General features: G+C 40.6%; 1 protein-coding gene across 1 annotated transcript in view; it reads left to right on the top strand.

Moving 5' to 3' along the window:
• Positions 1-21,661, top strand: part of NALF1 (NALCN channel auxiliary factor 1) — a 587,247-nt gene that overhangs the window by 191,563 nt on the left and 374,023 nt on the right. The window lies entirely within an intron of this gene.

The raw sequence follows: 21,661 nt of genomic DNA, 5'->3' as shown, positions 1-21,661 counted from the left end.
ATTTTTGTAAGTTTTATTATGTAACATGGAACTAAGAGTAATCTTTGAGAAGGCTTTTGGTATAAAAAGAACACAGATGTATATATATTTCTCTTGATAATTTAATATCTTGATTCAAGATACAGTAGTCTTATTATGAGAATCTGTATATCTGTGTAAACAATGAAAACTGAAAGTTCCCACACATAGTAGGATAAAAAAGAAGGTAACAGTTAATTCATACTAGAGCTGATATCATTTTTAATGTTTTAAAAGAGTGATACTAAGAGAATAAAAAAAAGGCATAGACTAGGAGAAATATTAACAAAATACGCATCAGGTAAAGAACTTGTATCCAAAATATACAAAGAAGTCTAAGAAAACAAACAGCCCAGCTGTTAAAATGGATGAAAATCTCTGAACAGTCTCCCCAGCAAGGAAGATATTCAGAGGGCAAATAAGCACAGGAAAAGAGGCTCAATTAGGGAATTGCAAATTAAAGCAAGATCCTGATACATACCTGCTGGAACGCCTGTGATTCAAAACCCTAACACCAAATGCTGGCAGAGGTGTGGGAAACAGGAACCCTCCCTCATTACGGTGGAAATGCAAAGTGGTGCAGCTACTTTGGAAGACAGTTTGGCAGGCTTACAGAACTAAACATGCATTTACCATATGATCCAGCAATCATTCTCCCTGGTATTTACCCAAATGAGTTGAAAACATATCCACATAAAACCTGCGCATGAGTGTTTATAACACTTTTTCATAATTACCCGGACTTGGAGGCACCAAAATGTCCAACAATAGGTAAATGGATAAACAAACCTCAGTGTATACATACACTGGAATGTTATTTAGTTCTAAACAGACATGTGTTATCAAACCACAGAAAGACATAGATGATCGTTAAATACATACTGTGAAGTGAAAGAAGTCAGTTTGAAAATACTACATACTGTATGGTTCCAAACATACGACATTTGGAGAAGGCGCAACTATGGAGACAGTAAAAAGATCAGTGATTGCCCAGGTCTGTTTGTTGTCTGTTTATGGTTGAAGAGAAAAATAGGTGGACCACAGGGCCTGTTTTTGCCTTTTCATACTGTTCATGGGGCTCATGGTGGGGAGGAGGAGAAGGGGATGACAGAGGATGAGATGGTTCGATGGCATCACCCACTCGATGGACGTGAGTTTGAGAAGCTTGGGAGTTGGTGAAGGTCAGGGAAGCCTGGCATGCTGCAGTCCATGGGGTCGCAAAGAGTCGGACACGACTGAGCAACTGAACTGAACTGAGGGCATGTTTAGGATGGAAATGTACAGTTGGCCTTTTAATTTGCTAAGCTGTTTTAAAAATTAATTCCTAGATAGATGAGCTTTTAAATAACATTTTCAACATGTGATAAAGCTTCATGACTTAAAATTTAGAGAATATTTAATGCCATTGTTTGCATTATGTAACACTTGCTACACACCCCACTTAAGTATCCCTTGTTTGTATTTAAAGTAATCCTTTTCTATGTTTTTTCTCGCTTGGCAAATTTAACTCAGAGCTAGCAGTAAGCTGCTCAGGACAGATAGGTCATCACTGGTGGGGCCTCCTGACTCTGAAGTCTGTGTTCCTGCTATAATAGAAGTAGTTTGTTTTAAATAGCATCTCACTTATGTTATTAAGCTATTAAGATTTTTATGGGGATGTGTTAAGCTTGCAGTTCTGCTTTTGTAGGAGCAAAAGAATCAATTAGAGATACATGTGTTCTATTTTAATTAAGGAGAATGTTTTTGGTTAAAAGATAACATATAGTCTAAGAAGAAAAAAAATAATATTAATGAGAACACATAATTTAAATACATAGAACACATAACATATAAAATAATAATGAGAACACATAATTTAAAAGGTAAATTTCTCAGGCTGTGTGGCAGGTGGGGTTTTTTCAGTTTCTTGTGTCCTTTTCAGGGAGCATCCCCGTCCTTCCATTGCTTTTCTTTTGTTTATTTTCATTTACCATTTTTTTTTAGTGATTCTTATTATCACATAGCAAATTACCTCAAGACTCACAACGATTCACTGAATACATTTAATGTAATTTAAAGTAATTTAATCAGACCCTAGTGATGGGTCTTTAGAATATTTCCAAACTTTTGGTTTACTAAGAAGTTGCAGTGATTATTATCCAGTATGTATGTTTTTGTCCACATAAGCAAATATATCTACAGAGTACATTTGTATAAGTGGAATTGCTTGGTCAACATTTGAGTGCATTTATATTTTTGATAAATGTTACCAAATCATTAGGGATTATGTCTAAAAAAAGAGAGAGAGAGATTATGTCTATTATTGGCCTTAGAAGAATAAAAGTTCACTGTCTATTTTTTTAACCACTACGGCCATTCGGATTCAAACTGAATGGATGTCATGAATTTTACTGACAAGGAGTTAAAGATAACTTTAATGTCTGTGTGAAAAGATTTGTATTATACTTATGTGATAGTTAAATAAAGCTAGATGTAGGAAACTCAAAAGTTATAACTATATATATATGTAGAGAGAGAGAGAGGAGAGAGAATATCTTAATTTACATTGGAAATCAAATGCACATTACTGCACATTAATTATTAATAGATAAATAATTCACATAAAAAGAAAAATATTTTACTCAGTAATTAAGTATAGAGAAATAATCTATGTCATCTGATGAACAAATCACTGGGCACTTTAACAGTGGAAAATATAGTACAAGATGAAAAGCAATGGAAGAGGTAAGAGAGTGAAAGTGAAAGTGACTCAGTTGTGTCTGACTCTTTGTGACCCCATGGACTATGCAGTCGACAGAATTCTCCAGGCCAGAATACTGGAGCAGGTTGCCATTCCTTTCTCCAGGGGATCTTCCCAACCCAGGGATCGAACCCATGTCTCTCTCACTGCAGGCGGCTTCTTTACCAGCTGAGCCACCAGGGAAACTGCAAGGGAAGAAGAGGTAAAGATCTCTTCAAAGATTTATTTTAAGGGAATAGCTTTTCGATGGTGAGAAAGCCATAATTCTATCTCATGCTGTTTTATTAATATTTTTACTGCATCATTAGGCAAATATTCCTGCTATTATTTTAGAAATTGAAAAGGTTCTTATGCATCTGCACTTTTTTTCATTCCTTTTTTTTTTCCTATGTAGCTGGCAGTTACCCAGGGAGTTTGTGTGAAGGAGAACAAGGTAGGGAATGTGAATGCTTTCGTTTATAAAATAAAACTACCCTTCCAGTTCTGAAGGAATAGCTTGTAGTTGACCAATGCTCCTACTGAGAACAACTGGAAAAGTCAGATAAAATTTGTAAAATATGTGTGAGAGGATCAGCCAGCTGCTGAAGCAGCCGAAGCCAGAAGGACCACTGCCAAGAGAGAAGGGAAGACATCAAAGGGAGCCAAACGTGCTGCATTTCATGCTATGGGAGCTGATACAGGCCAAGAGACAGAGAGACGGGTCAGAGCAGCCGCTGAGAGGCAGAGAAAGCATGAGGCCTCTCTATACCTCCTGAAGCCTGGGAGACCCAGCCCGGAGCTGAATTTTGCCACGAGACCCAGGAAGTAAAAACCCAGAAGAGATGTGCAAAGAAACGAGCCCAGTACTCAGTACCAATTTCTAAATTTGTTGAGTTATTTGCTAATGAAGCTGCTCAGGGCAAATGTCCAGGAAGCCAAGAATAAAACAGCTGGAAAGTAAAACATTTCACCCCTCTAGCATTTTCATGATGCTAAGGTCAGGGAGATTAGAGTTCAGAGCTTTGCAAAGGAGCCTTTGTAGAGGACAGCCTAAAACAACAAACTCTATTGTCAAAAGAAAGCAATGAAATGGGGAAGAATAAGTGTTAAATGGATAGGACAAATAGGCTGTAAACAGTTTTACAGTAGACATAAGCCCAAACATATCAATAAAACTCATTTAATCCAATAGAATGTATATAAATTGTCAAATATTCCACTTCAGAACTAATACCAAATTGGATAAAATGTGCAACTATATAGTATTCAAAGCAAAATGAAGATTAAAATACAGAAAGATTGAAAGTAAATATATGGAAAAATTATATGATAAAGCTCTCAACAGAACTGGTTTAATTTGACTAACATAAATCAAGGTAGATTGTATAAAGAAAAACATTTCGTACTAATAAGTGAAAGTCACTCAGTCGTGTCCGACTCTTTGCGACCCTGTGTCTGTATAGTCCATGGAATTCTCCAGGCCAGAATGCTGGAGTGGATAGCCTTTCTTTTCTCCAGGGGATCTTCCCAACCCAGGGATTGAACCCAGGTCTCCCGCATTGCAGGTGGATTCTTTACCAGCTGAACCACAAGGGAAGTCTCAAGCGTATTCCCCACAAAGGAAGAATATTAGTACAATATTCTATTTTTACTAATAGGATAGTTATTTCACAAAATGATGTAACAATTCTAAATGTGTAGGTAACACAGAGCTTTACTGAGGTAAAACTGACACATAAAGATTGTATATACATTTAAGGTGTACAACCATATATATCCACTGTGAAATGATGACCAAAATGAAGCCCATTCATGTATCAGTCACCTCACAGCGTTACATTTTTTTGGGGTCTATGTGTAAGATCTACTCTCAAAACTTTTCAAGTACACATTATTATTAACTATAGTCACCATATCTTAAATTGTCTTCACTTACATTTTCTCCAGCCCCACAAAAACTATACATGAGAATTTCTATCCTGACTTTTTTCTATCTCATTCTATTGGAATTATTTCCTGTGTGTGTGTGTGTGTGGGGGGGGGGGGGGGGTGCGCGCACGCGCGCGCACTCAGTCTTGTCCAGCTCTTTGCAACCGCATGGACTGTAGCCCACCAGGCTCCTCTATTCATGGGATTCCCCAGGCAAGAATACTGGAGTGGGTTGTCATTTCCTACTCCAGGGGATCTTCCCAACCCAGGGATCGAACCCAAGTCTCTTGCATCTCCTGCATTGGCAGGGGGATTCTTCCCCACCACCTGGGAAGCCTCCTATAACGTACACATTCTTTCATACCATAAGCAGGCTAACTGTATCATACGACCTCCTTGATGGAAATAGTTTATTAAACCGCCACCTGCTGGTTCGCTGACCCTCTTTCTATGTGCGTCATGTTGATACTTTGTAAGGGTGTCGTCTCTGACGTCCTGCAGTTAGCTGCCCCACCCGTAGCCTGCTCTTTGGCCGGCAGTATGCCTTGATACCTGCCGCCTCGCTCTCTGAGATACACTCTCTGCTGTCACGCGCTGTGACTCTCCCAAGTGTGACATTAACATGAGACAGAAACTTCAATGCGAGGTCTCCACATCAGCCCCTGTCCTGAATCACCTGTAATTCAAAAGCAGGGCGCAGCGGCTATCCTTAAGTCAAGGTAAAAGAGCTTCCGAGTTAAAGTGGAGCCGAATGAGGAGGGTGAGCCGAAGCGTCCTGTAACCAGCACCGTGACTAACACGGCTGCCTGAGACGTTCCGATGACTCACGTCCCCTCGTTTCCCCTCGGCAGAGACGTCTCCTAGCTTCGGTCGCTGTGATCTGTTTACCCACACCTCCCTGCTTGTCCTTTCACAGAAGCTCTACACATTTCAGAAATATATAAGTAAAAACTCATTCACCCAGTATGAATCACATTCATATTTTCCGGAGTTGTCTTTTGATATTCATAGATAAATGTTAGACATTGATGATTATAAAGCAGCAAAGTGGATGAATTTCAGTTCAACGACATGCCATGTGTGTAACGATCACTACCTTATATCCTGGGCATGTAAAGTCTATTTTTTATTTATTGGAAACTGAAAGCTTCACGGTCTGGTACAGTGTCAATACGCACAGTATTGACTTAATAAAGCTGTGTTGGATAAGCGCTGACTTCAGGGTCTTTTTTTTTTTTAATTGTGCAGATGTAGCCAGTGTTTTAGCTCAATTAACTGCAGCAAAGAAAAATAAATAAGTAAAACCCAACCTTTAGTTTATGGAGAAGGAAATGGCAACCCACTCCAGTATTCTTGCCTGGGAAATTCCACGGACAGAGGAAGGAGCCTGACGGGCTGCAGACCATGGGGTTGCAAAGAGTCAGACACGACTTAGCCAGTAAGCAACAGCAAAACCTTTAGTCTTAGTGAAAATACACCTCCGCGAGGGATGACAGTCACTTCCCACCAGCTTTGATATGTGTTTCAATCAGTGCTTCTCAGCTTTTCCCTGTGCATGGAAATCATCTGGAGATTTTGTTAAATTCTGATCCATTATTCCTGGAGGATTCTGTGTTTCTAAGAAGCGTCCCAGGCCCCGTTGGTTCCGAGGGTCTGAGGCCCTCACTTGGCCCCAGCCTGTGTTTGTCACACTGGTCTGTACATTGGAACTGCCTGAGAAGCTGGAAAGGTGATTCTGAATCCCACTCCTGAGATACTAGGATTCGACTGGTGTGGCACAAGGAGATAAATGCTCCCTAGGGTGGCCATGCCCCTTGGCCCTGCTGAGTTGGGCCAGCCAAAGTCCGGGCTGTGATCGCTGACCAAGTCCTGCCACGCCTCGAACTTTTAAAGCTAGGAGTGTGGTTATTGCCTAATGCAGAATGAAGAGTGAGGGGCATCTGGGTGGCTGCCTATTTTCTGACACTTGAGAAATAGAAGCCTCTTTCTGTGTAGAGACTAAAGGATGAAACGAAACTAATAAGAATTGAGGAGATCTCAGGGCTCTGGTGTTTTTGTTCCTTTCTTTTGAGATCCAGCTACACGTAACTGCCTTTAGCCTCTATGAATTCTTTCTGCATCTTTGAAAGAAACTCCTCTTTGGGAGTTATCTAGCTGCTGTCAAATGATTCTTCGCCAAGATAACACCTGATCAATTTAAACAAGAGGTTTTGAAAGTCTCTCTGACTATTAGATTATAAATGAACGCAGAGGACATCCCTGGGGATCCAGTGTGTGGGACTCTGCCCTTCTGCTGGGGGCTCAGATTCGATCCCTAATTACGGAACTAAGATCTTGCATGCTGCTCAGGGTGGCCAAAATGTTTTTTAAAAATTATATATATATATAATAAAGAGACCTATAAAAATAAATACATATGTTCACACATTCTTTATGGAAATATACTGCCAAAACAGCATCTTTGCTGGGAAAACGTGGAAGTGAATGAACCTAGAAGGAGATGCTGAGAGACCCACCGGCGTCTTGCCTGCCGATGCCTGGCCATTTTATCCTGCAGCTGTAGTGGGTGATTCTCAGCTCTTTGTTGGAGGCTCACCCAACATCATGCCGTGTCAGGAAAAAGTCATAGAAGAGCCAGGCATGAGCTCACGAAGCCCGTGCTTTAAGTCACTCGGTCCCCTTCCTTCTCCACTCCGAGGGGAACTGCATGGACGGATTTCCTTAGAAAAGTCTGTTTATAACCCCAGTAGCTGGAGGTACCTGGAAAATTTAAACTCTGATCCATGAGGTTTGGTTCCATGAACGAATCTTTAAATAGCTGTGTACTTACTCACTGCGGTCTCAGCACAGGGATGTATAATTTGCAGAGGGAAAATGCCCCTGTTGTCATGGTCCCCACCCTCTGGGAACTTCTCACACAGTTTCTTTTACTTGTGCGTCATTTTCTAAGTGCCGATATAACAGAAGGAACTTAGGACTTCTAGTGTGGTTTTCCACATTTAAATCACACCTCTGCCACTGTGTGTTGTGTGAACCTGGGCTTCGTTTCTTTGTCTGTGGAATGGGAATAATAAGTGTCCACCTCCGATGCATACTGACAGGATTAAATGATTTCAAGTCAAAGGCTTGGAATAGTCCTTTGCCTATGGTGGGGAATAATTCATAGTTTTTAGCTATTATTACTATCATTGCTTTCACTGTTATTTTTATTCCCAAATCTATATATTTTTTTCCCCTGAGCAGAATGCTGGTTCTTTAAAGAAAGATGTTATACCTTTTAATATTTCACCTGTTATCACAGGGCCTCATACTGGTCTTAAGACCCAGCAGTAGCACAGTATATAGTGCTAATTCCTTTGTATTCTTAGGTTTCACCCGTCACTATTGCTGTCAGGCCTCACAGAATGGCATAACGCACATGTCAAACATATCCTTTTCACTAAAGCATTATTCTTAGAAAAACATTCATGCAAACAAGGCCTTCGGGGGAAAAATCTTAAAGGGATATTTCACAGATACTGTTTTCTTGCTGATAAATGTTTCCCAGAAAAATCAACCACAACTTTGAACAATACTTGACCTATAGATTATTGTTTTGGTTTCATATTTATTCATCTCAAATCTTACAATATAAAAATGATGTGAAATTAATTAAAGATTGTGTGAATGTTGCCAGGAAAAATGACTAAAATCATTTGAATGGCTTCTTAGTTTATCATAAGAATATTGTATTAAACTTAAATAAAATCAAGTAAGCAGATACAGCCAGGAATATTTCATTTTAAATTATATTCTAAAATTCCCTGCCTTGACTTTCTAAGTACTAAAAAATATTTGCACTACTGCAGAAACAAGCCGCGTTCTCATCAGTTTAGCTGTAGGCTATGTCTTCTAGGGCAGCTTATAATTTTTATTTTGTTCCTGTGACTAATGCCATGGTTCTTAGTGGTAGAGACATAGAATTTGTTTATAACCCTCAACACTGTGTAAACTTGTTTTCTTCTTTGGTAGAAGATGCTTCTGATTATCATTTTAAATGACTTCTTTTCCACTCACCAAAGCCATGCCACAATAACAAGAAGGCAAGGTAAATTATAAATATTTAAGGTATTAAATGATTATAATCCTTTTGAATATGAGATTTTTTAATTATCTTACGCATTTGGTTGGATGCTGTTTGATTATAAAGATTGTCTCCAAACCACCATAATATAAAATACACTGAATGATACTTCTCAAATATTTATAAAATCAACAGACATTTATTATGTACCAACTATCTTCCTCAGGTTCTGTGAATACCGACATAAGTAGAATACATCCCCACTCATAATAATCTTTGTAGGTTGGTGTAGACATAAAAATGAAAGAATGCGAAAAGCTCAAAGAGGGACACAGCTGAGCAGGTTCATTTCCACTTGGGGCGCGAAGCATGGCTTCAAAGAGTAGACACCTCTGATCCGAGTCAGGAACATTCATTTACTTTAACCATTCATTAAATACCTCCTCTGTGTCAAGACTTGTTCCTTGAGGCTCGGGATGCAAAGATTTATATGCTCAAAATCTGTGTCCTGAGGATGTGGGATCTGATGAGGAGAACCGACATTCTAAACAAACAATGATGTTAAAATACACGCAGGCTGCTGCCAGGACATGGCAGAGACGGGCGATTGCAAGGTGAGCGGCACAGGTTGAGTAGTTTGGGAAGTTTCTTAGATAAAACATCAGTCAGGCTGAGAGTTTAGAAGCATGAGTTGGAGGCAGAGAGTAACTAGCAGGAGCAGACACAGACACGGCACGGCGTGTCTACAGAGGTGTGAAGCCCACTTGTCTGCGCCCCGGGAGGCAAAGGAGGTGCCCTTGTTGAGAGGTATGTTAGACAGGTAGGCAAGAGTCAGATCGCACAAGGCTTTGACCCGGCTTCCAGGTCAGGGTCGTCAGAGCAGCAGGGGGAGACGGCATTAGACGTTGCCTCGCAAGGCAGTCTGGCTGCAGGATGGATAAGAGGTAATCCATTTGGCCTCCAGCAAAACAAATAGCTTATATTAGGTAAATTACCTCTTCCATGGGGACAGCTATCTTTTTCATTATTTCTCTCAGGAGAACAATTTGCTTTTACTGGGAATACAGTGTAACCAATCAGCCGTTCCAACAATAATCAATCAGCAGCAGTTTCTCGGGCTCCTGTTAATGAAAGCGTTCTTACATCATGCGTGTGGATGGCAGTCAGGTGTCAGCCGTGTGAGGGTCCCCGCTGTTTCAGCCCCTCGGGCCCGGCCCCGCTTGTCCGTGACTGCACCGCCTTCCCTCTGCCTGTAGCTCGCTCCTCCGCGGCCTCCGGGGCCTTCGGTGGCGTCGCTCTCACGTCCTCGCCCGGTCTCTCTGCCCTGAGAGCTTCCTCCAAAATCCTCAGATGGCCGTCCCCGACACACGCAGCCCCTGGCTCTTCAGAGAGGTCTTCCCAGACTCAGAGGCCCACAGAAGCTCCCTCAGCTTCTACCCCTGCCCCATCACTCTCTTGTCCTTTCTCTTCTATAGAGCCGTCTCGCTTTCTGGAATCATCCTACTTTGTCTTTACCTAGCATCCTCTTCTTCCCGGGCCCTCCCGCAGGTGGAACAGGGTTCTTCCATCTCACTCACTCACTCCCACCACCTGGCATTTTGAGCGGCATCTGCAACATAGCAAGCCTTCAATAAATACCTGATGAATGAACGAGAAAGAATTCTCATTAGAATACAACAAAATCAAGTCAATGGATCAGACTCACCTCATCAGTTCAGTCCAGTTGCTCAGTTGTGTCCAGCTTTTTGTGACCCCATGGACTGCAGCACACCAGGCCTCCCTGTCCATCACCAACTCCTGGAGCCTGCTCAAATTCATGTCCATTGAGTGGGTGATGCCATCCAACCATCTCATCCTCTGTAGTCCCCTTCTCCTCCTGCCCTCAATCTTTCCCAGCATCAGGGTCTTTTCAAATGAGTCAGCTCTTCACATGAGGTGGCCAAAGTATTAGAGCTTCAGCTTCAACATCAGTCCTTCCAGTGAACACCCAGGACTGATCTCCTTTAGGATGGACTGGTTGGATCTCCTTGCAGTCCAAGGGACTCTCAAGAGTCTTCTCCAACACCACACAGTTCAAAAGCATCAATTCTTTGGTGCTCAGCTTTTTCTATGGTCCAACTCTCACATGCATACATGACTACTGGAAAAACCATAGCTTTGAGTAGGCGGACCTTTGTTGGCAATGTCTCTGCTTTTTAATATGCTGTCTAGGTTGGTCATATCTTTTCTTCCAAAGAGCAAGGGTCTTTTAATGTCATGGCTGCAGTCACCGTATCCAGTGATTTTGGAGCCCAAGAACATAAAGTGTTACCTCATACATAATGTATTTGTGAATAGGAGAGATAGTGAGATTCAGGAATATTGGGGGATATAGTAAAAATCTGAAATAACTTTGGTTATTTAATGAATAACCAAATAATGTCTTTTAATGAATAAAAGACAGATAGAATCTGCTAATTGTGTTAACTATAAAATTGAGACTAATTTGAAGACTACTATAATTTCATATTGTAAAACGTATTTCCACTTATATATAAAACTGTATAAGAATAGTAATAGTAAAGAAGTCACCATTAATTTAAAAGCAGCCAAAAAAGCAAAATAAAATGATGCATGGTTAAAAAAATCACTCAGCTATGAAGGCATTTCCTTCTGTTAGAGTCAGAAATAATGTTTTCCTGAAAATAAATTGCTAAATATGTAGTCTTCTTGATCAGTCTCCATCTTCAGTGACCACAAATTAATCTTCTAAATAACATGCAGTGAAGAAATGGTTTGTTTCATCTCAGGTTCCCTAGCATTGGCACCACACAGTTCCAAACAGTTACGTGTTTATTTAAAAGTTGTCAGTGGATGGGTGCATGGGAAAACTCCTCCGTGTTTTATTCCAGTTTATTTCTTGTTTGGCAACCCTGATTTTTGGATCCAGTTATGCTGGTTAATGAATTCAGTAATTCAGCTGATTGAGGTAGTGATGGTTTGTGCTTCTCAGCCATGCAGGAGAAACTCAATTGACTTCTGGCATTATGCTTCCATTGGTGACAGACTCACGCTGCAATTAGAGCACTCCTTCTGTGGTCTGGTGGAGTTCGCTACTGATCCCCCCTTCCATAGCTTCAGAAATGCTATGCTTACACCTCCATTACATGTTTTTCCTTCCTGAGCACCTCTCAGTCAGATTCACGTTTGCAGGTTTAACAACTGAGTAAGCTAGAGATGTCAAATCGTACTGTGGATTTGTGACTAGGCTTTCGTTTTCTGTCGAAGCCAATTGTTGACTTGTGTAACTAATAGATTTTATTTTGATTGGGGCTGCTACTAATATTTCCAACTAACATTAAATAACAGTCGGGGGATATTCATGGGTTTAAATGTTTCCCACCCATTATTCAATTCTCCAAACAAACCTACTAGCAGTTCATAGAAGCCTTGGTTGTTAAGACATTCACATACTCAGATTTGGTAAAAAATTTTTTGCTTGTGTGTTCTAATCATCAGGATTTGTATAAATGTGAAATAGACAACACAGGATACTTTATAGACATACCCATTGCTCTTAGTACAACCATACTTTTATATTCCTTCTAGGGCTTGCTTCTTCCTAGCACTTCCCTGAAACAGTTAACTGTAACTCTTTTGCTCCCTCTTAAGTCGGCTGCTAACCTTTTTCTCCAAGATGCTACTGTGGCGTTTGATACAGACTCAATAAGACACTGAGCATCCTCTCTTTGGTCTCTTTTTCTTCTGCCTTGATGGGAATCAGTGACATTTCCGACCCTCCCAACATTCTTCTCTCTGATTCTGCCTGTTCCCTCTATCATGCTTCTCTTCCTGGGAAATAAATGAGGGAGAGAGGAAGGGAAGAAGTGAGAAAGGGAGGGAAGAAGAGGAAGAAAAATAATTGACTCTGGATCTCCTTTTGTATCGTTTTCTCACCTCTGTTCTTTCTCCTCCCTTCTACTTATCTCAGTCTTTCACAATTGAGCTGAAATAATTTGCTCCAAGCTCTAGAGTTTTCTCTTTTTTCTAAACTTCTCTTGCAATGGCACATGTTTTAGAAACAAGTTTGTTCTCTGATCTGTTCACATGTATTAATGACATTTTTCCAGCTGGAATATAAATATGTATAAGAGGAGGGAAAGTAAATTAGCATTTTGGTTACTGCTTCCCACCATCTTTACCTCCCTTCTCTCAGGTCATTCACTAAATATACCTTGTATGGATGGTAAATACTTATTGATGAACCACTTTCCTGCCTGGAGTCAGTTCTATAATTCTACACAATTCTATGAAAGACTAAATAACTAGTACTCAGTATATCCTGACTTAAAAAAAAAATAATTGTTAAAGTCCATATGACTCTCCGAGCTTTCTTTGTTGTTCAGTCTCTCGGTTGTGTCTGACTCTTTGTAACCCCATGGACTGCAGCACGCCAGGCTTGCCTGTCCTTCACCGTCTCCCAGAGTTTGCTCAGACTCATGTCCATTGAGGCGATGATGCCATCCAACCATCTCATCTTCTGTTGGCCCTTTCTCCTCCTGCCTTCTCCTCTGAACTTTATACTCTTTAGAATAATAATATGAGACCAATTTTACTTTTACATGCATACATAAAGTAACATATATGTATATGAAAATAAATGTAAAGTAGGCCTAAAATAGTCTGGTTTTGTCTTTATACTATTATTCAAAGTCTTTTCAAGGAGGAAAGAAATGAGAAAAGAGGTTTAGGAAAGGATTAAAAGAGATAGCAACCCACTCCAGTGTTCTTGCCTGGGAAAATCCCATGGACAGAGGAGCCTAGCAGGCTCCAGTCCATGGGGTCACAAAGAGTCAGACACGACTTAGTGACTAAACAACAGCAATGTGACATTTATAGGCCATAAAGTATCACAAAATCAGGAGAGGGAGTAGATAGCTTGGATGGGAGTAAAATTCCTGATAGGCTACTCTTTCAGCATCAGTATCAGTACAGTTTTTACAAGTTCTTGAGTGTCCTGACCCAATTTTACTTATATTTTACATTATTATTTTCAGAATTTCTTGTATCTGTATTTTATATGTGCTTATATTGTGTCCTGTATACATGGAGAACTTTAGACATTTATTTTTTGAAATGTCACAGACTTTGGAAATTGTCTTTATGTCAAACTGTACATGTCTGAATATGCTATCCAACCATTCTTTTAATTATAAACAAAGCCTGTTTCAAAAAAAATTAAAAACGGGATATGATTTTGGAATCACCAGATCAATTATTCTTCTTTTCCAAAAATACCTGCATGTCTTATTTTGCATACCAGGCCTCAGTGGAGATGGTGCTAATTTTAAAAAGAGCTATGCTAAAGCTATCAATGAAATCTACACACCTGCATGTTCATGGTTTTCTTTTTTGGGGGATGAGACTTTAGGGCTTCCCTGGTGGCTCAGATGGTAAAAAAATCTGCCTACAGACGGGAGACCAGGGTTTGATCCCTGGGTCGGGAAGATCCCCTGGAGACGGGAATGGCAACCCACTTCAGTATTCTTGCCTGGAGAATCCCATGGACTGGGGCCTGGAGGGCTACAGTCTGTGAACTCTCAGAGTCAGATAAAAATGAACGAATCTCTGTCTGTTATAAAAGTTTCGGCTTTCATTTCTATTTTCTGTCTTTTATTTACTTTGAAATATTAAATATGATGTTTATGCTCATTTTGTCTTAAAGTCATTGACCTTATATATATCTGTTTGCGTAAACCCCTATCAAATTTAGCCTTTATGACACCTAGATGTAAGTAGCTAAATGATTTTTTTTTCACCCTGTTATTGCAGGGGAGCAGGTCATTGCCTGGAGAGGCAGGGGATGCCAAGGAGGAGAGGGGAGAGAGAGGGTTGATGGTCCTGAAGTGTGCCCACGTGCAGAAAACAGCAGAGGCTGGAAATGTTATTGGAAGGATGGTTCCTAAGGAAGGATAGCGAGGAGAGGATGGAGGAGAGTGAAGGTGACACAGAAGGGGGTCTTCTGCAGACGTGCGCCAAGACCAGGCCTTTTCAGCCCACCTCCTTTACGCTTCCTTCCCTGGGGACCAGAGTCTGGGAGGGCTGCACAACAGTGCAGTTAACCCAAGGAGGAAAAGACAGAGACCACGTAAATATGTGTGTGTGTGTGTATAGGAGATGGATGAATATATAGATACATAGCTTTGTAGAAAAGATGCATAGTCACAGAGAGATAGAGCGCTTGTCCCCAGAACACTGAAAACACGTACGTCCTACTAGAGGCATTTCTAATGCCCTGATGTGGTGCAGTGGACCCACTGTAAGTTAAATTCAGTTGCATGTCAACTACGCATGCCCTGCAAACAATAGCTGTCACTAACTGTTATTTATATATTAACATATACATTTAAGATTATTTTATACCCAGAATATGAAATTTGGAGGCTGAAACATAGGTTATTGCCATTTCTGAGGCCTCTGAGAGTCATCTTTTTTGAACTTTTAAAGGGGAAATTGAAGAGGTGAGCAAGCGAGAGACTGCTGTGTGGCTGAACTGATATTTCCCCAGATTGCTTCTGAAAAACGAGAAGCGTCTCCTGTGAAATATTTCTCATGTTTCTGGCCTTGTGTCATCTGTATCAGAGGAGATATGTTGTCCTTGAATTTGTTGTCAGCAAGGATGTGGCGGGCTCGTGATAAGAACAGAAATGACTTGCCACTTGAGGTCCCGGGGAGTCTGTGTGTGGCCCCCAGCCCGGCGGTTCCAGGCGAGACCTGCGGTGGATTCTGCTTTTGCTCTCAGCGTGTGCTCTGGGGTGAAGAACTCTGCAGACGGCCCCCAGCCCGGATCCTGGTGCCCAGTAAAACTCGGGACATCGTGTCTGTTAGGTTTGCCAAATTTCATAAGTGATTTTCTCATATTTCAACTCCCTTAAAATTAACATTGGGATTAATATTCAGCTGCTCTCTTAAAAGGCAGTCTCTCTCTATTAACATTCTTTTCTCATAATTTTGTATTATATTTCCAGATTCTGGTTTTCATTAGTAAGACAGTGGGAGCTTCACCCACGAGGCAGGGATAGGAGTGGACAGGCGTAATCCCCCAACACAGGGGAATGCAGAGCAGGCACCATATATTGGCAGCTTTTATTATTGCATAATGATTAAAGAATGTTTGAATGTACAGCATAAGAAAACATAAGCCATTTTGCCAACATAAGATAATACTTACAGAGCACTGTTACATGTAAACACTCAGGTCTTTAGATTCAGAAAGCTGGGAGGTTTGAGTTGAGTTACCAAGGTAATTGCCTCAGCTGCCTGTTGGATTCGCATGAATCCTCATCTCTTCTGTTCAATAATTGATGTGTCAATCACCCCCAAAGATGAGGATAGTAAAAATATGTTGTAACATACGCCATAAACCATATAAAGCATATCTCAGAATTCCTTTTGGTCTTGAAACATTTGCCTTTTTTATGCCACACTTAGATCAGACCTATATATGCAAAATAAAATCTAAACCACCTATTAATAACTATAACAAAAATATAACTTTGTCCCAATTATTCATTCAACAAGCTCATACCAAGAGCTCACTACGGCTCTGTGGCAGGGGCCACGGGTAGACGGATGGCAGAGACCGTAGCCCTGTTTGGGCTGCAGTGGATGAGAACGGCGGGACTCGTGTGCAGTGATGGCTTTCTGGGGCTCAGAGCAAGCCTGTAGTTTAATGCTATTTTGGGGACAGAGGATGCTATTTGCGGTTCTTTTCATTCATATGTGGATGTTCAAGGATTTCCGGAAGAATCGTGAGCTCAAGAAAAGGCCCTAAGTTAGAGAAACTCATGTTATATAGCGGGCTATGAATAAACCAGAATGACTGGAGTGTGCAGTGAAACTCAGAGAGGATGGACAGAGTGGACAGACAGCTTGGCAGGCTTTAAAGTTCCTCTTGTGTGAGAGCATGGGCTCCATCTGATTGGGCAAAGAGAATTCAGCAAGGCATAGATACATAGATCGATCGACTGGTCTGCTTCAGTGTGTGTGTTCACTCCCATCTTATTTTTTTCTGTCTTCAATGAAAAGTACATGGCTGCTTTCTGGATTGCCCTAACAGCCTCCTCACTGCAGGCAATACTGGAGATACTGTGGCTTCAGGTCCAGAACTCTGCAGTAAAGCGAACACTGCAGTGGAGCAGGCCACGTGAACTTTCTGGTTCCCCGTGAGAATAAAAGTTACGTTAATATTGGGCTGTAGTCTGTTAAATGTGCGATAACATACTGTCTAAAAACAATGTGCATAGCCTAATTAAAAGTACTGCATTGCCGAAAAGTGCTAACCATCATCTGAGCTTTCAGCGAGTCTTATAGCCTTTTTTGCTGGTACAGAGTCTTGCCTCCATGTTGACGGCTGCTGACTGGATGGGGTGGTTGCAGAAGGTCACCCAGGGCAAAGGCTGTGGCAGTTTCTTAAAATAAGACAGCAGTGAAGTTGCCCACATCAATTGACTCTTCCTTTAATGAACGATTTCTCTGTAGCATGCAGTGCTGTTTGATAGCATTTTACCCACAGGATTAATAGAATTCCTTTTAAAATTTGAGCCAATCCTCTCAAACCCTGCTGCTGTTGTGTTAGTCACCTTTATACAAAATTCTGTGAACCCTTCGTTGTGGTTTCAACAGCCTCAGTGATATCTTCACCAGCAGATTGCATCTGAACAGGCAACATCTCACCCATTAAAAGTCTCATCAGTGGAGTGCAGCAGTTCAGTCACATCTTTCGGCTCTACTTCTAATTCCAGTTCTCTTGCTGTTTTTACCACATTGGCAGCTCCTTCCTCCACTGAAGTCTTGAACCCCTCACAGTCATCCATGAGGGCTGGATTCAACTTCTTCCAAACTCCTATTGATGTTGCTATTTTGACCTCTTCCCATTAGTCACAAATATACTTAATGACAAGTGGAGAGGTGAGTCCTTTCCAGAAAGTTTTCAAATGACTTTGCCCAGATCCTTCAGAGGATCACTATCTGTAAGAGCTATAATCTTACAAAATGTATTTCTTAAATAATAATACTTAAAAGTTGATACTGTTTCTTGACCCATGGGCTATAGAATGGATGTTGTATTAGTAGGCATGAAAATAGTATTAATCTCATCATGCATTTCCATCAGAGCTTTTGGGTGACCAGGTACATTGCCAAGGAGCAGTAATATTTTGAAAGAAATCTTTTTTACTGAGCAGTAGGTATCAACAATAAGTTTAAAATATGCAGTAAACCATGTGCGGTCATCCAGACTTTGTTGTTTCATTTAGGGAACACAGACCAAAGAGATGTAGCATAATTCCTAAGGGCCCTCTGGTTTTTAGCACGGTAAATGCATGTGGTCCTCAACTTACGTCACCGGCTGCTTTAGCCCCTGATAAGAGAGTCAGCCTGTCCTTTACAGCTGTGAAGCCCGGCATTGACTTCTCCTCTCTAGCTATTAAAGTCATAGCGGCATCTTCTTCCAACAGAAGGCTGTCTTATCTACACTGAAGATCTGTTCTTTAGTGCAGTCTCTGTCATTAATTCTCTTAGCTGGATCTTTTGGATAACTCGTTGTAGTTCCTGTATCAGCACCAGCTGCTTCACTTGTACTTTATATTTTGGTGACCACTTTTTTCCTTCAACCTCATGAACCGACAACCTCGCTGAGCTTCCAGCTTTTGTCTTGCAGCTTCCTCACCTTTCTTGCTTCCCTTGTGGCTCAGATGGTAAAGCGTCTTCCTGCAATGTGGGAGACCCGGGTTTGACTCCTGATTCGGGAAGATCCCCTGGAGAAGGAAATGGCAACTCACTCCAGTACTCTTGCCTGGAAAATTCCGTGGACTCAGGAGCCTGGTAGGCTACGGTCCATGGGGTCGCAAAGAGTTGGACACGACTGAGTGACTTCACTTTCACTTTTTACTTTAATCTTTCTCGGCCTCCACAGAACTAAAGGGAGTGAGGGCCTTGCTCTGGCCTAGGCTTTGCTTATGTGATGGTCGATTTGACCCTCTGTCCAGAAGACCACTAAAACTCTCTCCGCATCAGCAATAAGGCTGTTTTGCCTTCTTATCATTTGTGTATTCACCAGAGTCTACTTTTAATGTCCTTCAAAAATTGTCGTTTGCATTCACAATATGACTGCTTGGTGCAAGAGGCCTAGCTTCAGGCCTGTCTCGGTATGCAACTGTCTCCTCTTTAAGCTCACTCATTTCCAGCTTTTGATTTAAAGTGAGAGACGCGAGACTTTCACTTGAACATGGAGAGGCCGTTTTAGGGTTATTAATTGGCCTAATTTCGATATTGTTGTGTTTCAAGGAATAGGGCTGCCTGAGGAGAGGGAGAGAGTTGAGGAACGCCAGTCAGTGGGGCAGTCAGAGTGCGTACACACACCATCGTTCAGTGACGTTTGCTTTCTTACGTGGGCATGGCTTGTGGTGACCCAGACAATTACAATAGTAATGACGAAGATCACTGATTAAAGATCACCATGATAAATATAACAACAAAGAAAGCGTCTGAAGTATTGTGAAAATCACCAAAATGTGGCACAGAGATTCGAAGGGAGAGAAATGCTGCTGGAAAAATGATGCCGACAGACTTGCTGCACCCAGGGTTGCCCAGATTTTTCCTCTGTGAGAAATGTAATATCTGCCAAGCATAAAACGAAGTGCAATAAAGCAGGGTAGGCCTGTAGTATCTTTGCTTCCAAGATCTTCTCATTCCAGCCAGCCAAGACAGCTTCTTAAAATCCATCTATTTATCCAGCTATCTATCTATCTATCTAGTTACTTCTCTCTGTCGCTATCTGTCTCTGAAATAGAATTCACTGGAGTTGGTGATCATTGAAAATGTATGCAGTAAGGGAAAAATAGTTGTTGAGAAAGACTCCAGAGTTAGTCATGAGTGAGGACAGAGATGAGGCCATCATTAACCAAGATGGGAAGATAGAACAACTGGGAGAATGAGAGGAATTTTGAATTTTGGACTGATTCTGACAAAGCAAGTCCATTAAGATAGGTGATTTCCAGTTGACAATCAAAATGCATGGATCTGAAGCTGAAAAGAAAGGTCGTACTGGAAGCCTCATGTGGGTATATGAATCAAAACAGTATTTTGTTGGACTTATATAATTGCTATAATATCAATCACTGTTTCCAGTGATACAACTTCAAGCCTTAGAGCACAATATTATAAATTCCTTACAGATAATTTTGTAAAAATGCATTTCAAAGATTTTGTTTATTTTGAATATATATAATGGGTGAGAGTAGAATATTTTAATGAATATATATTGATTACATATTAGTACTGTTTTCAAAAACAGCAAGTAAATAAAAACAATTATAATTATTGAAATAGTAATGAGCATTTCATAAAGTTGACTTGGTCTTTGTATGTATAGAAATGTTTCTTCTTTATTGCACATTAATTTTTTTAACATTTTTGTAGTATTCTTGTTGTGGAATTTGATAAAATGTTAATAGATTTGCATTTTGTGTAGAGGGATATCTCAGTGCCCAGATAACAAGTGAATTTTAAATGTGTAAAAGAGAATTGATACATGTGATAGTCAGAAGTCCTTCCAAAGGTTCTTAATAGTGGCATTTCCCTCTATTTGTAGGTGTCATATGTGTCACTAAGTTGTTCGTAAAGTGGATGATTACTTAGTTTCACATCAAAGGTGCTCATTGAGGTAGTTTGGACTTTCTTTACATATTAGAAACATAGGAACCTGGAATATTAGGTTCATGAATCAAGGCAAATTGGAAGTGGTCAAACAGGAGATGGCAAGAGTGAACATCGACATTTTAGGAATCAGTGAACTAAAATGGACTGGAATGGGTGAATTTAACTCAGATGACCACTATATTTACTACTGTGGGCAAGAACCCCTTAGAAGAAATGGAGTAGCCATCATAGTCAACAAAAGAGTCTGAAATGCAGTACTTGGGTACAGTCTCAAAAATGACAGAATGACCTCTGTTCCTTTCCAAGGCAAACCTTTCAATATCACAGTAATCCAAGTCTGTGCCCCAACCAGTAATGCTGAAGAAGCTGAAGTTGAATGATTCTATGAAGATCTACAAAATCTTCTAGAGTTAACACCCAAAAAGATATCCTTTTCTTTATAGGGGACTGAAATGCAAAAGTAAGAAGTCTAAAGATACTGAAGTAACAGGCAAATTTGGCCTTGGAGTACAAAATGAAGCTGGTCAAAGGCTAACAGAGTTTTGCCAAGAGAATGCTCTTGTCATAGCAAACACCCTTTCCAATAACACAAGATAAGACTCTACACATCACCAGATGGTCAACACTGAAATCAGATTGATTATATTCTTTGCAGCCAAAGGTGGAGAAGCTCTATACAGTCAGCAAAGGCAAGACTTGGAGCTGACTGGCTCAGATCATGAACTTCTTACTGCCAAATTCAGACTTAAATTGAAGAAAGTAGGGAAAACCACTCGACCATTCAGATATGACATAGATCAAATATCTTATGATTATACAGTGAAAGTGACAGATAGATTCAAGGGATTAGATCTTATAGACAGAGTGCCTGAAGAACTATGGACAGAGATTTGTGACATTATATAGGAGACAGGAATCAAGACCATCCCTAAGAAAAAGAAATGCAAAAAAGCAAAATGCCTGTCTGAGGAGGTCTTACAAATAGCTGAGAAAAGAAGAGAAGCTAAAGGCAAGGGAGAAAAGGAAAAATACACCGATTTGAATGCAGAGTTCCAAAGAATGGCAAGGAGAGATAAGAAAGCCTTTCTCAGTGATCAATGAAAAGAAATAGAAAATAATAATAGAATGGGAAAGCCTAGAGATCTCTTCAAGAAAATTAAAGATACCAAGGGAATATTTCATGCAAAGATGGGCACAAAAAGGACAGAAATGGTATGGACCTAACAGAAGCA

This window comes from Dama dama, chromosome 30, assembly GCF_033118175.1.
Source record: "Dama dama isolate Ldn47 chromosome 30, ASM3311817v1, whole genome shotgun sequence".
In the NCBI taxonomy this organism is placed as follows: Eukaryota; Metazoa; Chordata; class Mammalia; order Artiodactyla; family Cervidae; genus Dama; species Dama dama.
Note: the sequence above shows the minus strand (reverse complement) of the source record. Positions and strands in the feature narration are given on the sequence as shown.